Consider the following 17,417-nt stretch of genomic DNA (forward strand, 5'->3'; position numbering starts at 1 on the left):
GGAAAGATTTTCATCTCTCTTACAGCTGCCACAGGAACAGCCTGGGGAGCTGCCATAGCCACTGCCTCTCCTGGCCTGCTGCAGCTCCCAGTCCATCCATTTTCTGCCTTGAACAAAAATGAAAGGACAGGCAGGCAACCAGCCTGTGTGTGCTACCTGTGTACCCAAAATGTAGTGTGCTAGAGCTGTGCATTCAATACAAAAATATTCAGGCACTCCTCACAGATAAAAAGAGTCTGCAGCACTGTCAGAGAATCACCCAGCTGATCCCAGTTTGTAAGGCCAGGTGATGAATGGCCTCTGGGAGACTGCACTGTCATCAGTAACCAAGAAGAGCATTAGGGTTCACCTGTACCACAAGATAAACCCGGCTTAGGTCTGTCCTCTGTGCCAACCCCTGCCCTTTTAAACCTGCTTTGCCTCCAAACATGACAGACCTTGTCTGGGAAGATCCAGGCCAAGCCATGCCAAGAACTGTACAAACAGAAGGCAGCACTGATGTGATCAGGATTGTCCCCACTCCTCAGCAGGGAAGATCTTTTGGGAACAGCTTAGACTGTCAGCTTTAACTGCATCTCAGGAAAGGTGCCCTGTCCTCTCTGCACACCTTGCCCTGCACTTCCTCCTGCTCTGTGCACCCAGGATTTTGTTCTAAGCAGGTCCAGCAGGCACAGACCCTCAGACAGATGACATGGCAGCACAAGGAAATAAAATGTGACCTGAAATAAAAATGATCATTCATATTTCAGTAAGTGTCTAAAATTTAATTTTCCATTAATCTTTACTAACAGCCCTGTAACTCAAAAATTCTAAGCAGACATCTAAGATTAATTACTCTGATAAAATTCAATATTCAGGCATAAGCTCAGTTTTAACTTCTGTTTTGTAGGTCAACTTTATAAATCATTAGCATTGCTATCCACCCATTGAACAGAACAGCCCTAGAGCTAGAAAGAAACATGATCACCAGAAATCTCCCAAATCAGCAGAAGTTTTACCCCAAGTCTCTGCAGAGCTGCTCTTGCTGAGGGGATCCCTCTTTAGGGCACACTGCTCTCCTTGATTTGGCTGTGAGAAGCTTGCCCTGGCCCCATGCAAATCCACATCTTGCCCTGCTCAGTGCAGATGCAGGAGATGCAATTGCTGGCAGGTGTTCAGGCCCCTGCCCTGGGATAGATGGACAGCAGCACCTCTGCAGGCATGCTCAGCAGCCTGGCCTGCCCTGGGCTTTGCTGAAATGCAAAGGGCTGAACAAAGTCTGCCATTAGTAGCAATTCAGACCCATGGAAGGGCCCCTGAGGCAGCCAGGGAATCTGATTCAGGTTACAGGTGCCACTGCTGCTGCTCCTGGAGCAAACCAGGCTTAGACTTGAATTCCCAGTGAGAGGCTGTGTGTTAGGGGAGCTGCAGTGCCTGGCATGTGGCACACTGGCAGGGCAGCACTGCAGCAGCTCAGGCACGTGCTGGAGCTCACTGCAGCTGTGCCACTCTGCAGCTTTTGGACAAACATTTGTCAGAGATGAGGGAGATACCTGCAGCACACCTCAGCTGAGCAGCCTGGGGAACAGCAGTGCTGTCCTGAAAAGCCCAGGAGGAACCTGCCAGCCATTAGAAATGCCTCTGGCATAGAGGCTGCCCAGCTTGGGTTACAGCAGCAGCATCACTTCCAGCTCGAGGCAAACCAATTCATGAAATCCACACGGGTGCTGTTCCCAAACCCAGGTGCCAGCACCAGCTCAGGGTCCCTTCCAGAGATCACCCTGCAGGAGCAGCAGCTGAAGGCAGCAAGCAGGCAGGACAGGAGCAGGCAGGCAAGCCAGGGCAGAGGCTGCAGCAGGACGGCTTCCAGCAGCCAGGTACCCACGCAGAGCAGGGCCTGACTCACAGGCAGGGCAGCCAGGCCTGGCTGATTTCTCCCCAGTCATGTGCACTGGGTGGACCACGGGCACGGAGTCTCACAGGCACTTGCACAGGAAGGTGAAGGCTGGCTGCCTCACCAGCACACCCTGAGTAATCTCCACATCCCTCAAGGCCGCCCAACACAAACAGTTGGTAACTCTGTCCCCTGTCAGTGTTTGCTGTACCAAATACTAATTGTGATCCCTTATAACAACCAGCTTTTCTTTCCTCTCTGAGCTCCCAACCTGCAGCTTTTTGGTTCACTGGCAAGTGTGAAGTCAAATGAAAGGAAGTATTCAGGAACTTAAAAATGTCTTATAAATCACTCTTAAATATGATTTGCTCAATGAGGACAGAAGATATTAACAGTTGTCTTTGTGTTCAATTTATTGCTGAAAATACCCTCAGGTAACAAAAAAATAAATAAAATAACATTTACAAACAGGAACATGCTGCCTTTGTGAGAGCATGCTTGTAGCTGTGGGGACTTTAACCTCAAAATTAACAGTCCATGGACAATGGGGAGACTCCAAAATAAGCTGCCAAGATGGTGCTATGACACTGGGCAGCTCTGCCACTGAAAACTGCCCACTTGAAAGCCTTGATGAATTTATGGATGGAATATTTTCACTTTCACATTTCACACACAGACATCCAGCATTGTGCCAGGACCAGGGCAAGCAGGACATAAAGGTGAGGGCACCTCATTGCCCTGGCAGGCAGAGAGCAGCCACATACCCTGCACCACACACTCTGCTCTGGGAGAGCTGCAAGGGCACCTGATATTCTCCAGAAGCCACAGCTCCAAGGTCTGGTAACCGGCTGAGGCATCCAGCAGCCACTGATGGGATTCTCCTTAATGCAGAAAGAGAGAGCAGAGGGATAGCTGGTCTCTGCTCCTTCTTTCATAAATGGGCCAGAGTAATTCCCTGTTTGCTGGGGGAAAAGTGTCTCCTTTGACTTGGGAGGGCACTGAAACAGCACAACAGCTGGAACTTCCCAGAGAGACCATCCCCAGCACCCAGCTGCCTCCTTCAGCAGGCAGCTAAGGAGCTGTTTGGAGTCAGATATGTGGCACAGGATTTCCATCAGGAAGGTCCTGAGCCATACTCCTTCCACAGACAAGGCTGAATAACATCACCAACTTCAAAGTTCTTCCATCTCCCACCAGCTTCTTGTTGATAGGACATGAAAGGGTTAAAGATGCCACTCCACTCATAACTATTATGGGAAAACTTTGTTCCAAATTCTCCATTTCATGCTGTTAGAAAACCAACAATCTTGAAATATTGTATTAACAGGGCAGTTCTACAGAGCAGCCTGCATTTGCTTTTATGTCCACTGTTTATCCAAGGTTGTCAACTACTGGACAAACAGACAGAAAATTCTGCTCTCCTGGAGCACAGGCACTCCTGCAAGCATTACACAAGGTGCTAATGACAAAATCTGCAGGCTCAATGCCAAGCATTCATTTATCTGAATCCTATCCTAAATGAAGATCAGAGCCAAGAGGGCATATGCTTTTCTTGCAGCACGTTTAAGAAGTGGAGAGTGAGAAATAGAGCATGAAGCAAAAATGGCAGCAGAGGATCCCTCCAGGACACCGTGCTCACTTGCATTGTTATTGATATGTTTTTTTCTCCTTGTACTCCCTGGACTGAAGGAAGGAAGGATGTTTCATAGGAAGGAAGCACTGGTGTGGCTGTACTGAGACAGGACCACGCTGCTTCCCCCACCCCATGCTGCTTCTTTCTACAGAGAAGGGAAAGAGCAGGAAATTCACATTTTGTCTCTCATCTTAGTTAGCAGTAAGGGGAGGAAGCTAACCTCAGGCCAGCTCTGATTTCAAACAGGGTTAGTGTCCAAAGCTGGAGCAGGTTGCTCAGGACTGCATTAAGTTGTGAACATCTCCAGGGTCAGAAATGCCCCAACCCCTCAGGCCCTGTTTCCTGTTGGAACAATCTCAGGGAGAAAATTCTTTCCCTTTATGTTCAGTCAGAATTTACCATGCTGCCACTTTCTGCACCTGGAATGGGGCAGTATCCAGCATCAGCTCACACTGGTAGATGAATGGATTGAAAGCAGCTCTGCAGAGACAGACTTGGGGGTGTTGGTGGACAAAAACTTGGACATGACCCAGAAATGTGTACTTGTAGCCTAGAAAGCCAACGGTCCTTGGCTGCATCAAAACAATAATGGCCAGCAGGTCAAGGGAAGTGATTCTCCCAGTCTGCTCTCATGAGACCCCACCTGGAGCACTACATCTGGAGTTCTGGTGGCCTCAGAAACACTACAGGGGGTTCACAAAGGGCCACAAAAAAAGAGCCAAGCACTGTAATATTTTTGTGAAGAAGAGTTGAGAGAGTTGGGATTGCTCAGTCTGGAAAAGAGGAGACTCTAGGGAGACCTTATAGTGTCCTTTCAATATATAAAGAGGGTTTATAAGAAAGACACACACAGACTTTTTACCATGCACTGTGCTGATGGGATGTGAGCACTGGTTTCAAACATAGAGAGTAGGTTAAGATTGGATATTAGGAATAAATTTTTCCCTGTGAAGGTAGTGAGTCAGTGGCACAAGTTGCCCAAAGAAGCTGTGGATGCCCCATCCCTGCAAGGTCCAAGGTCACATTGGATGGGGCTTTAGGCAACCTGGTCTAGTGAAATGTCCACCTGAACCTCATGACACTTCAGACAGCACCTCACCACTACTGGGCAGAAAAGAACAGGCAGTCACTGCCATGCTGCCATTGCTCTGCTCAGCCTGTCCAGCTTGCTGCTGCCATTCTTGCTTTTGCAGAGAGAGATGCTCTCTCTGTGTGCCCCACCAGCTCACACTCAGCTGTGCTGAACTCCCAGCCACGTGCCCCAGCAGTTGCAGCAGTCACTAGAGGCACACAGGGCAGAGATTACTAAAAAAAGAAAAAAGAAAAAAAAAGAGAGAAAACCCACCCTGCTTTGCAAATCAGCTCAAGGCGTAGGCAGCTGAGGACAAGTGAATGGAGATGTGTGTGTGAGGACTTGGGAGCGTGTTCCTGTCGTAAGGCAGCCAGAGGGAGCAAACCAGAGAGTGGAGCTTGCTGCTCCTGCTGCTGGAGGAGGGAAATGAGGGGCAGGTGACCCAGAGCCAAGGAATGCCACCTGGCAGCCGGGGCAGCCAGCAGGGCACAGCTGTTTCCCTGCACTCAGCAGCTGCTGTTTCTCTCTGCCTGCACCTCCAGGCAGCTTCTCAGCCCAGCTCTCACCCAGCAGCTACCAGCAGCCTGTTTGTGCTCCATGCTCTGCAGAGAGGCTCCCCAAAGAGCCTCCCCACCTTCCCAACGGGGCTGGAAAAGAGTTCTCCACCTCCACAGCCAGAAATGCTCCACTGCAGCATTGTTCCTGCAGTCACCTTCAAACACACACGATTTCACAGCTTTCCCAAAGCACTGATGATACTCATTGTTCCCTTCACAGCCCCTCTGACAGTGATTACAGACAAAAGGAAAATATCTATTCCAAACTGGGCTTCTTGCTCCCGTGCTCTGCCCAATGCATAAAAGGCAGCATTCAGAGAATTTTAGAGCACATGCAGGCAGTTTACAATATACTAACAGCCAAAACTCACACAGAAACAACACCCACGTTACACAGGATGCCTTTATGCAAGGACATTAGTCATACTCAGTAACATTAAAAACAATCCTGAAGAGCAGCTATACAGAATAAGATGCAGACAGAAGAGTGAGAGACTTCATTAGGAATTCACAATTGCTTCAAGTTCAAATTCTCACCACAAAGCATTACTAGTAGTTATTTATTATCATCCAGGAATTATTGTTTTCCAGTAAAAACAGACATATTTCCAAATGATTCACACTACCTGAGAAATTAATGTGTTTGCAGCTCTGTTCCAGATCCTAGGTCAGGAATCTCCATTCTATTCCGGTAAATTCCACTAAGATATCACATGTAACAACAAGTTCTTGAAGAAGTTTCATCAGATTTTCCCTTTAAGGTAACCCACTGCACTCCCACGTGAGGCACAGGCACCTCAAAGGCACAAGAGCTGAAAGTGCTGCAGTGGAATCAGATGATCAAGACAACCTTGGAGCCTCTGCAGCCTCAGAAACACATCCTGTGATTTTCAAATCAATCCAGTGGGGAAGACACAGACCAGTGCTGAACCTTAAGAGCCAGATAATGCTTCTAGAAGCAATTTTAATTAATGCAATTCTGAGAATGAATGTGGCTGACAGATTTTGCTGCAACACGTACGGAGGGTGCAGCACTGCAGCAAAAGCTGTCACTCCCATCTGTGCAGAGCTGTGCTGCATCCAGCACGGGTGGCAGGGCTGACGACAGCAACCCTCAGAACACCCTGCCAGAACCAGCCCTGCTGCACAGCCCAGAGCTGCCCTTCTGCAAGCACTGCATTGCATGCAGCAACAGAGGAAAATGTGGAAAGGTAAAGAGAAACATTCTTCAGCTAATTAAAGAGTTGCTTGAGCTTACGTTCATCGTGATCAGTCATGCAGAAAGACATTTTCAGCTTAGGATGAAGCTACCATTTTTAGAGGTCAATTAGAACACTGCAACACTCACAGGAGAAGCAGAAACACGGGCCCTGCCATGTCACACAGCAACACGCTCCCTCCTTTGTACCCACACCACCTTCACCCGCCCTGGCCTTGCACTTCCAGGGCAGGGTATTTGCTGTCACCTGCTCCAGGACCCTCAGGGGACATGGGAGCAGTCACTGGGATGAGCTGTGCATGCTGCCCACAGCTCCCAGAGGGGGAGAGCTGCTGTCCTGGAGCAGAGGGGATGTGTGTCACCAGAATGCTCCTTCCTCAGCTGCCCCTCGGGACTGCTGTGCCACGGCACAGGGCAGGCAGCCCTCTCACATCACCTGCCTACAGCCACAGAGGCTTTTCTACTGCACAGCCTGACACATGAGCCCCAAGCTCCAGTGGTTTTGTAATATTAACCACCAAAGCCGAATCCTACCAGGCTAAGAAAGCCTTGCTTCTCATCTCCTGCTGCTCTGCTTTCTCAGAGGCATGCAGTGCACAATCAAGGATGGCCACAACACTGTTTGCAAAGGGGCTGAATGAAATCAGTCCTCCTGCTTCTGAGCCAAACAATCACAAATCCAAGCAAGGAACACGGGGGTTTTGTGGCCAAAAAAACCCAAATCTTATTTAGATCAACACCCCCTCCCCCTCCTCCAGGCATCAAGTTTGCAAGTTGAAATCACAAACCTCAAAACCGGCTGAGTTAATGAGTTAATTCAATACTAAGTAAGGTTTGATACTATGGCCTGGGCAGTACAGCAGGTCAAACTATGACTTCAAAACCAATTAGCTAAGTAAATTCAGAACTATAAATGTTTACATGCAGGGGCTTGTCCACCCAGTACTGATTAAAAAGCCTACACTTTCCCCTTTGTGACTGGAAGCAGCTAAACCACCACATTCCCCACACACCAGGGCAGACAGCAAGGAGGATGAGGAAGTGCAAGTGCCCCATTACTTCATCCTGGAGCACTCAGGAGCAAACATGGAACCATGGAGCCAGGCCAGCCTGTGCCTGCAGCCAAGGGAGGACAGTGAGCTGGGTTGTGGGAGCCCTGACACACAGGGAGGACAGCAGGACAGCAGGACAGCTATCATGCTGCAGCAGGCCAAGGAGCAGCCATATGGAACTTTCCAGCTCACACAAAGTATTTACACACGTGACAGCAGCACACTTTGCTGGCCCATGTTCATAGAGCTGCTCAGAGCCCAGATGATAGGACTGAAGTTACTTTGTGAGGAGGACATTTAGGTTTGCTCAATTCAATGAAGCTCTGGAAAATAGGGCCAAAAAGATTGGGACTTAATAAATGTAGAACATTTTCCACTGAGGTCCTCTAAACACGATGTCTCTCCTCCTGTGCCCAAACCTGGGCAGCACTTTGTGTGAGCAGGAATTTTGCAAAGGTAGCACATCCAAACTCACTGTGAAAGCTGTGGTGACAGAGACCTCAACACAGAGATGCTTAAATGTTCAAGGGATGCTATTACTGCACAAGTGACTTCACAAACTTTGGACCAGATCCTCAACCTTAAGTTTTATAGTAATTTTCAGGTGGCCCTGCACTGTGCCTGCCTCCTTCTAGCCTTGTGCTCCCCTCCCTTGGCCAGACTAAAGCAGCCCTGCAGCCAGGCTGGGAATCTGGCAGGGCTAAAGGGATTGGGGGGAGGCTGATGGTTAATTTTCACTCAGATCAACTCTCTGAACATGGCTGCGTGGAGTTTTTGTCAGCTGGAGCAGGGCTAGAAAGGGCACTTGGAGGAGAAGGCAGTCAGGACAAGGGGAAAGGCAAACCCCCCTCCTCCAGGCACAGTGCCCACCTGCACTGATGCAGCTCTTCCCAGATCCATGACTGGAGAGGATGTGAAAACCAATCTCTCCTCCAACTTGACAAGAGCAAGCAGCCACTCATCCACCCACAGTCACACAGAAATAAACTTGCCACTTTCTGTGTTCTTATACTTTATACCTGTGTATTGGCAACTTTGTTCCTAAGCAAGGAGGTGATGCATTTCATTCCTGGGGTTATTGGGGTGGATCCTAAGGAACTTTATTAGGAGATGAGACAAGGCTGCAGAATAGGCTGAGTGCTAAGTACAACATTAAAACTCCTCTTTTTCTAAACATCCCCTTCTCCTTTCAGCCCATCACTCACAGCGTGCATTCACCTTTCTGGACTGTGTTTCTATGTGAAATTCAAATGTTCAGGAACACAAATGTTACATTCTCTGCACAACAAAAATATTCTCAGCTTTCTTTTACAGAAAAGGAAACAGGAACTGCCTATGCACAGCATTCACACTTCTGGGCACGCTGCTGTCATGCTTAGGTAAAGCTGTGAGCTGCACCTGCATATCTTACTCCACCCTGGTGAGGGTTAAAGCACACAGGGCTGAGGCATCCCTACAAACCCTTATCTGCCCAGATTAGGGCCTCAGCAGGGGAACATTGCTGCCAAAACCAGAGACACAAAAGCATTAAGGCCTAAATTGCCACATTCTGATGGCTGACATCCAATGCCACACTTTATATTTGATCATTTCAAAAACACTGGTTTTCAGGCTGCTGAATCAACCCAAACCTCACCGACTTCACAGGAATGGCATGCCTGGCATGCCTTCTCAGTCAGGGTGGTTATGAAGGCTCCTAAATCTGGACAGTTCAGGGCAAATGGTTTGTGGGTTTTCCACCAAACTGATCCAGTCACCCTCAAATCCAGAGAGATGTGACTGCCCACAGTGTGTGCAGTGAGAGGCTGCAATCACCAGCAGGAGAAGGCTGCCAGCCCCTGTTACCCTGGCAAACAGATGAGCTTGGACAGGGAGATTAATCACACCTTTGGTGGCTACCAGGGAAGAGGAGATCAAGTTAAAAGACTAAAGCCCTCCAAAGATCCAGCCCATTGAAAGCAGAGAGAGTAACAGTATGGAAGGACAAAGCCAACCACCAGCTTTGGGAATGCAAGAAGGGCTGGCAAGCAACACCTGCTCATCAATTGCCACTAAGTATCTGAAAACATTCATGCTTTCTACTTCATGTGTGCAAATACAAGCATTAGCCAAGGCAAAGAGCCTGTACAGCAGGCCTCAGAGGTGTGAAGATGTGTGTAACCATGTCAGAACCAACACAACAAAGGTTCTCCATTCCAACACATTTTAAGGGCTCCCATGATCTGCAATCCACTATTTAGTGTAAAACATATTACTGCTACGAATCATCACCCTTGTGGGAATCTTCCAATAAAAACGACCTCCTAAAGATATTGTATGCTTCATTTTAGTGTAACAATTGTATCCAAATTGTCCTTCTTTGTCATTTCGCTCATTTCTGAAAAACTCCCATGAGGAAAGAGGCCTCTGGTTCCTCACCAAGTGCAGCCCACGGTGGGAAGGAAATGTCTCATGGAGAACATGCACAGCCTCAGAGTCCCTGGTACAATACTCTGGTAAGGTCATGCTCAAAGATGTAATCACCAACCCCTTTGAACATACAAAATAACGTGGCCTAGATTGCAAGGCATACTGAACTTTTAAATATTATCATTTCTTGTAACAGCCACATTTGAGAGTTCTCTTTTTTAACACGAGTTATTTTTGCCTACAATTCCTAGCCTTGTATTAAATAAAGAAAATCAGTAACTTCCTCTCAGTTGGGCAATTTTCAGAACACAGAGACAGCCAGAAGGCTGGCAAAAAGTCTACACTCTTGTAACTTATTTCTACTTCTTAGGAAGTCAGCATTGGTCAGATTGGCCTGTGCTGGAGTGCAGAAACCTTACTGCTTCATAGCATTATGAGGAAGCTGAGGTTGAAGAACTCCTTAGATCGGGAGATGCAGGAGTTAGTTAATGGGGACCTGACTACTCTTAAATTGTGCTGCTCTCCCACACTCCCTTTACCCCAACTCATTCCTTTCCCCAGGAACTTTCAGACACATATCCAAAAGAAACACAGCAATCAGCTCTCCACGTCCTCCTCCTCCTTGCAGTGCTACAGAGGGCTGAGCACTGAGCAGCCCCAGGGCTGCCGAGGGTGAGAGGGTCCCATGTCCAGGAGGGGTCCCTTTGGGGTGTCAGCCTGGCAGGCGCTGCCGACCGCTTTGTGCGGTCCTTTCCTGCTGCAGAGCCGATACAACGGAGGGATTACACTCCCGCAAGTGCCGCAGAGCAGCCACAGAGCACGCTGTCCCTGCCGAGAGATGCCAGCGGGTATTGGCTGCACAAAGTGACCAGAGCACGGAGCTGCCGGTTCCGTCCTCGCACAGAGTGTAACACTGGGGAACGACGCCTCCCCCCAGTGTCCCGCAGGTCAGCAGATGCATACCTCTGCCATGAGGCTGTAGGCATGTGGGAAGTTACTGCATTTTTTCCCCTCTAAACACGGAATGCCACAGACGATTCCAGGTTGTAAAACTCCCCCCTTCCCACTGTCATCAGTGCGGCGAGAGGCGCTCACCCACCCCAGCGAGAGGCTCGATAGGCAACAGCCCCGACACACGCGGCAGCGATGAGCGCTCCTTTCCTTCCCCCGATGTTTGAGGAACATTTAAACAGAATTTACGCACCAGTTAAAGCCTAACCCCACCGCACCTAACTCAAACGTGCTGATTAGTTGGGATGGTAACTTTAACTTGCGTTTAATTGGTTTAAAGGCTTCAGATGTAACATTACAAAGGGGAAAAAAATGCAGATAGGCAATGAAAGCGCAATCACCAAGGACAACAAGCAAAGGTTTGCTGTGCCACTGGCTTCACATGCCAGCACATGGGACACCTGACAAAGCCAAATGAGGGAAGTTTCAGAAATTTCCAAAAGAGGCAAAAAAAAAGTTTCACAATGCTCCCTCAATTAATTCCCGCATGACGGGGGAGCAAAGAAGAACGAAGTGATTAACAAAGTCAGAGCATCAGAAAAGCATATATATAAAAGAACGTTATTAATTATATTATAAACGTGGGCGGGCTGGGAAAGAAGGGGGAATTCAGGGAAAATAAGCAACAGGAAAGGGAGTATGTGGCTGCAGCAAGGAAAAAAAAAATGGTTATCCACAGAAAACGCGTTAAGCGCCTGGAAACCTCCAAAATCTCAGCCAAGCCGCAGCCAATAGGTTTAGGAACTTCCTTGCGGGCAGCTCGCTACAGCGAGGACCGGCGGGACCGTGCCCTTCCCGGGCGGGGACGGGGCCGATCTCCGCTCAGGAAAGCGGCTGTTCCGGTCCCGTCGGAAGGAGCCCGGCGGCGGCTCCATTTCCGAGCGGGAGCCGAGGCCCCGGCGGGCGCCTCAGGGCCGGGTTTCCCGAGGGGGGTCCCCGCCGCCGCCGCCACCGCGGGCGACCCGGCCTTGAGGCAGCCGCTCGCCCGCACGGGAAGGGACGGGAAAGGCGGCGGCGGTCAAAGACAAAGCGGATGCCTCAAATTCCTCCCCGCCCCGCCGGTCTGCGGCACCCCCCGCCCTCCGCCCCTTCATCGCCCACCTCTGCCTACCTGGGCAGCAGGAGCGGCCAGGCTTCGCGCCCTCCCAGCCCGGGCTTGGGCAGCCGCAGCCCGCGAGGGGCTCCGGGGCTCGGGCGGCGGGTGCGGGCGCTGACAATGAGGGGAGGGACGCGGTACCGGGCGGTGCTTGACGTCACGGCAGCGGGCGGGGGCTGCCGGCCCGGCCCGGCCGCCGTGCGGCTCCGCGGCGCCCGCCCCCAGCCCTGGAGAGGGCGGGCAGGCCCTGGCCGCCATTTTGGGGGGGCTGAGGGCGCTCGGGGCAGGGAGGGGAAAGTTTCCGCAAGGCCCCGGCGCGGAGCTGGGCGCGGTTGGTGTGGCGGATGGGTTAGCGTGGCTGAGCTCACGGTGGGTAGGTGCTCCAGAGCCTGCCGGACAGCCCCTTCTCCTGGCCCGGCCCGGGGCTGCCGCTGCATCGGGGCTTTGGTGGTGCCGGTCCCGGCTCGTTAAAAGCCCGTGCCAGGTGGCACAGCGAGGTTTTGTCCTCCTCTCCCGCCGCATCCCCCCTTTAGTGCCATCTCTTGGAGAGTTTGGGACCTGATGGTCGATCCAGCTGTGGTTGGTTCCACCTCTGGTTCTGCAGCCCGGGGATGCCGAGATGGGATCAGAGACGAGAGACGTCCCCGAACACCAACCGGGAAAAGTTGAAAAGTTGCTCCCGGTGTGGCTGAGCGGTGAGCAGAGCCCCGGGACCGCGGGGACACGGTGAAGGACACCGGGAGCTGCCCGGTGCTCTCCCTGTAAGCATCGCGCTGTCCTTGCCCGGCTGAGTCCCCAGCAGACGTGCTCAGAGGCCGGTGAGCAATTCCAGCCTCCCGGCCGGGCAGCGAGACGTGACGGGCTCGGAGCCTACTGGCCATTGTGGGGACATGTGGGGAAAAGGGGAGCTGCCTCCTCACCTTTAACATCCCTCATTCCACTTTCTGTACTTTTGTCTGCACCTCCCACTGACTGCTCTAAGTCCCCATCATTAAAAATGTTAAATTAAAAAAATTGCATTATCTTAGAGCAGCAGAGCTTCCTTAGTTTTCTTCTACATCATTTCCTTTCCCTGGACAGAAATTTCTAAGTGTCTAACCTCACACCACTAAGCTATTTTCTTTGAAATACCAGCCTGGTTTGAAATGCAACCCTTGTTGCCACAGGCACTGTGCCACCAGCTGCAGCTATGCTGCTTCTGCATGTCACAGAGCAGGCAGCTTGTCTCTCACTTGGATCCAGAGATTTGACATTTCTCATTTCCTGGGTTTCCATTCACTCTCTTCCTCACGCTGCAGACCCCACCCAGCAGCTGGTTCAGTTGCCACCTTGGTGAGGGGCTTCTTTCTCCTCCTCTATCAGCTCGGCTCAGTTTGTTTCCTGTCACGTCCCTCCATCACTCACGCCGGGTGGGTCCGGACTCTACCTCACACCTTGTGCTTTCCCTCCGGCAGCAGCAGCTCAGTTCACTGTGCCAGTGCTGCTGGCATCTGGTGGCACAGGAGGCTGAGGAGTGTCTCCCACTCCTTAGTGAGCATTTCCTCTTGTTTACACTACTGCAAAAAGAGGACTCACCGAAGCCTGAGGCATGGTTGCAATGCTTATCTCTTGGATTGGAAGCGTGGGTGCTGGGTTTCCAAAACCCAAAGCAGGGTGCCAGCACCACTGGTAGAAAACTTTTCCCCCAGATGTCCCCACAATGGTTGATAGAAAGGCTGCATAGTTCCAGGGGAGTGTGGTGTAAGTAATGTGGGCAGGTGTGACCAAAGATGATGAGCAAGGAGAGATGACAAACACAATAAAATCACAAATGATATGGGGAAGCAGCAGAAGCTGCCAGTGTGTCTGAGGACAGAGGATCCATATGGGTGTAGTAGCTTTAAACAAATAAAAGTAACTCATGCATCTTATGCACAGCTTGATAACGTGAGAAGTGGATGGCTCTAGGATGCCATGAACACCAGAGGCATGAGATTCAAAAGGGATTAGCCAAACTTACAGAGAGCATTTCTCAGTGGTTATTAAAAATGTCTATCGGAGTCATCTTCCAGTTCATGAAGTCCCTGAACTGACTCTTCAGCTATTCTTGCTATTCTGTACTCCCTCTGTTTGTATGGTGAATTTAAGTGAGGTGTCTGAGTTGATCTTGCTGCTGCTGATACATGCATGTCCCTACTAAAATTATTTCTGTGTATGCTGCTTCTTCTGCACCAGTTCTGGCATTTGTTCTGTTTATCAAACTGGCAGACAACTAACTCAGAGTCAATACTTCTCTGCCTCTAGTGAGCTGAATTAGCCCACTGTTTTCTAAGCCAGTGGTTCCTGCTTTTCCCTGCACACTAGAAATGGAGATTCTCCTATTACTACCCGATTCCAGGTGTTCAGGTTTTAAGCATTTAGAAGATCAGGGTCATTATAAGATCCTAATATTTGTTTAATTAATTTCTAACAGCTCCTGACAGAGCTGGAGCCTTGGTTGTGCTAGAAGCCACACAGAGTTTAGGAACAGTATTAAATTCACAGCAAGCAGGGAAAAAGAAACAGAATCATGCTTGTGTGGACAGAAGTGCTGCATGGCTTGCTAGTCTCATATCATTGTCAGCAGTCTAATGACAATGTAAGCTTTGTTGGGTTTGGGGTTTTGTGTGTATAACTGTTTCTTGTTCCTAGAACCAGCTAGGTGCCACCATGAGCCCCCACAGAGGCCTGCAGCCATGTCAAGGTGTGCTAACAAAGGCACTGAGAAGCCTGCAGCACATAAGAAACGGGTTGATCTCTTGTTATTTTGTACTGCTGCCATCTTCCTCTCAGTCAGAAAGCATGTTCAGTCCAGTGAGAACACCTTCTCCTCAAACCAAGGGTTTTCATATCCATCTTCACCAGCTGCAAAGGGAGCCAGAACCTGACACACCTGGAGAACACCAGGATGGGGAGTGGCAATTGCTGGCAATAATAAACAGGATTTACACACACTGTGAGTAGGGTTGGTCTGAATACATCAGACATCTTCACAACTGATTCTTCTGCACAAGTCTCATTTCAATCTTGCAGCCTAGGTCATGTAAATAATGTCATTAAAGTCAGTTGGTTTGAGGGGATGTTTCACCTCTTCCTGGAGCAGACATCTTAAAAATGTCAGCTAAATTAGGTCTACACAGGGAGCCAGAAGGGGAGCATTTAAGGATGCCAAGGGTGCTTGCCAATATAATTTCAAGATTGGCACCATAGCTACAGCTGTCTCTTTTAACATTTGTTCAAGGACTGGCAAGGTTTACTGCAGAGGGAGTTGTGAACTCAAAAAAGAAAAGCAGGGTATGGAGTAGTTTCCATGGTAGTTCAAAACTTGAAATTGTCTATCCATCATTAACTGCTATGGAATAGACAGGAAAGTACAAAGCATCAAATCTTCACAGTGCCAAAGTACCTTTTGCATTAGAATATCAGAGTGGTAAAAAATCATATTATTGTCATAAAAAATCAAATAATTGTCAATGAAAGCATTCTGAAACTGTGTTATAAAGTGTCTTCTGCAAAAAAATTTCCATCATTTCATAAACTGATTACATATACAAAACAGGAAGAGGACTTTTGTGATGTTTGTTTGTGAAGATGTGATCTGTTCCTCAATAGGGCTTCATATACTTAAGTAGTCTTACATATTGTTCTTTTGTTCCTTTGTGCATTTGTTCCTTTGTACCCCCCTGACAAGGGGCTGTTTTCAGTTTGGTGAGCATGGTGGGATTGCTTCAAGCTTTCAGTGGCTATATTTCTGTCACATAGCAAGGTTCAGGTTTGTCCTGGGAGGAATGATCATGTTCCACATTCATTGTCCTGCCAGTTTCTGTCATGGTGACTCCTCCTTGCTGACACTCTGCCTCTTCCCTGGTTGTAGGAATAACCTGCACTGGAACTTAAATGCAGGGTGCTGCAGCGAACACACATGCTTTGATATATATTTAGCTATTTCTTCTGTTTTCAATAAATATGATTTTGAATGATATTATAATATCATTGAAATAACTAATATTATAATATTATTGAAATAATTGATAATATTGATATTATAATATTTAAATAACTATCTTCTTGGACATATCAAAACATAACATGTTTTAACTTATCTTTGTGCTCAATATTGCAAGAGCTTCACTGGAGAGGCACTGAGATATCACTCAGCCCTCATGTACCTTCTGTGAAATACATTTGTGTGCTCTGGACTGCAATTCACAGAGCATTGTAAAAATGGTAAATATGGACATTGATCTCTGTGACATGAGAGTCTCCTCCTTTCAACTCAGAGGCTGTGGGTGTTATTTAATTTATGATCATCTCTAGCAAGTCTTTTCATCTGCCAGTTCCAAATCACTGTTTTTTCCAATATAAATTACTAAGGCATGCTATCAAATATTTACTAACAATAAGAATGGTGTAATATTAGACCATGTGCCTTTTAAAATTAACCTATAATCTAACCAAAGAAAGGCCCTACTTTGCTTGCTCTTGAATTAAACAGTGTCAAAGAAGAGTGGTGGATCATCTTCCTTTGCTGTATCTTGCCATTCTGTTCATAATTGGAAATCTCCAAGGGTAGGAAATACAGGAAGATAACAAAAGTACAGTTGACACAGGCAGGGAATGCACTAGCCAGCCTCTCAAAGGCCCTTCCAGGACCATGATCTGTAATTTCATGTTTCACACTGAGCAGGTGAATCACCCAGGGATCTTGGAAGTCATCACAAGCTGGCCCAAAGGTGAACATTTCAAACTGTCATCATCAGAGGAGGATGAGAAGTTGATTGCTGCTGTAACAGCACATTGAACAGTACCAGGGACTGGCCTCAGGTGTGAGAGTTCAGTTTTCCACCCTGGTTTATGGTTCAAGCCCTCCCCTGGGGGCTGTGTCAGCTCACGTGTCCCAGGCAATGCAGCAGCACAGCTCAAGGTGTGGCAGTGCCACTCTGGACACGCTGTGGGAGGACACTGCATGGACATGGCCACGTAGTGGCATCATCCAAACCTCTTGGCAGAGCCCTTTTGGGAGGGTGGAGGAGCCATGTCCCAAACAGAGCAGCCTCAAATGCCCTCAGTGAGAGGCCTGCCCTTCTAGGACCACACCACACAGCTGCTCTGTCTGACTCTGCAGCAGGTGGGTGCTCCTGGGACATCACTTCATGGTCCATCCTCAGGAGAGGCACCAGCAACAGGGAGGAGCTGCAAAGCTGAGCTGCAAATGCAAAGGAGAGGCTGAAAGCTGCAGTGGACATGCACTGTGGTGGAGGGTGTTGGGATGGCCACAGCAGCGGGTGGTGGAGATGAACTGGGGCAGGCTGAGAGGTGCAAGGGAGGTCAGAAGGATGATGGGGTGATTTTCTAAGCAGTGTGAGGCTCTTATATGCAGTGTAGACATGACACTTCTGCTGTACAATGCCCAGAGACTAAAACATTGCATGAAACTTGGGCTGCACCACTTGGTGTGCTGACTTCATCTGAGACCT

The 17,417-nt window shown here is 49.0% G+C and overlaps 1 protein-coding gene across 2 annotated transcripts in view; it reads right to left on the minus strand.

Moving 5' to 3' along the window:
- The window catches only part of LUZP1 (leucine zipper protein 1), a 28,435-nt gene extending 16,365 nt beyond the window's left edge, over positions 1 to 12,070 (minus strand). The window contains exon 1 of one of the 2 annotated variants that reach the window (XM_071453387.1): positions 11,938 to 12,070. The gene's annotated coding sequence lies outside the window, so the exon portion shown is untranslated. Of the gene's footprint in view, positions 1 to 5,761; positions 6,202 to 11,937 lie in introns of those variants that run through there. The other variant, XM_071453388.1, reaches the window with a different exon arrangement.
- Positions 12,071 to 17,417: the final 5,347 nt, after the last annotated feature.

Source organism: Agelaius tricolor, unplaced genomic scaffold (assembly GCF_023055355.1).
Source record: "Agelaius tricolor isolate 1412-34295 unplaced genomic scaffold, bAgeTri1.0.p SCAF_36, whole genome shotgun sequence".
NCBI lineage: Eukaryota > Metazoa > Chordata > Aves > Passeriformes > Icteridae > Agelaius > Agelaius tricolor.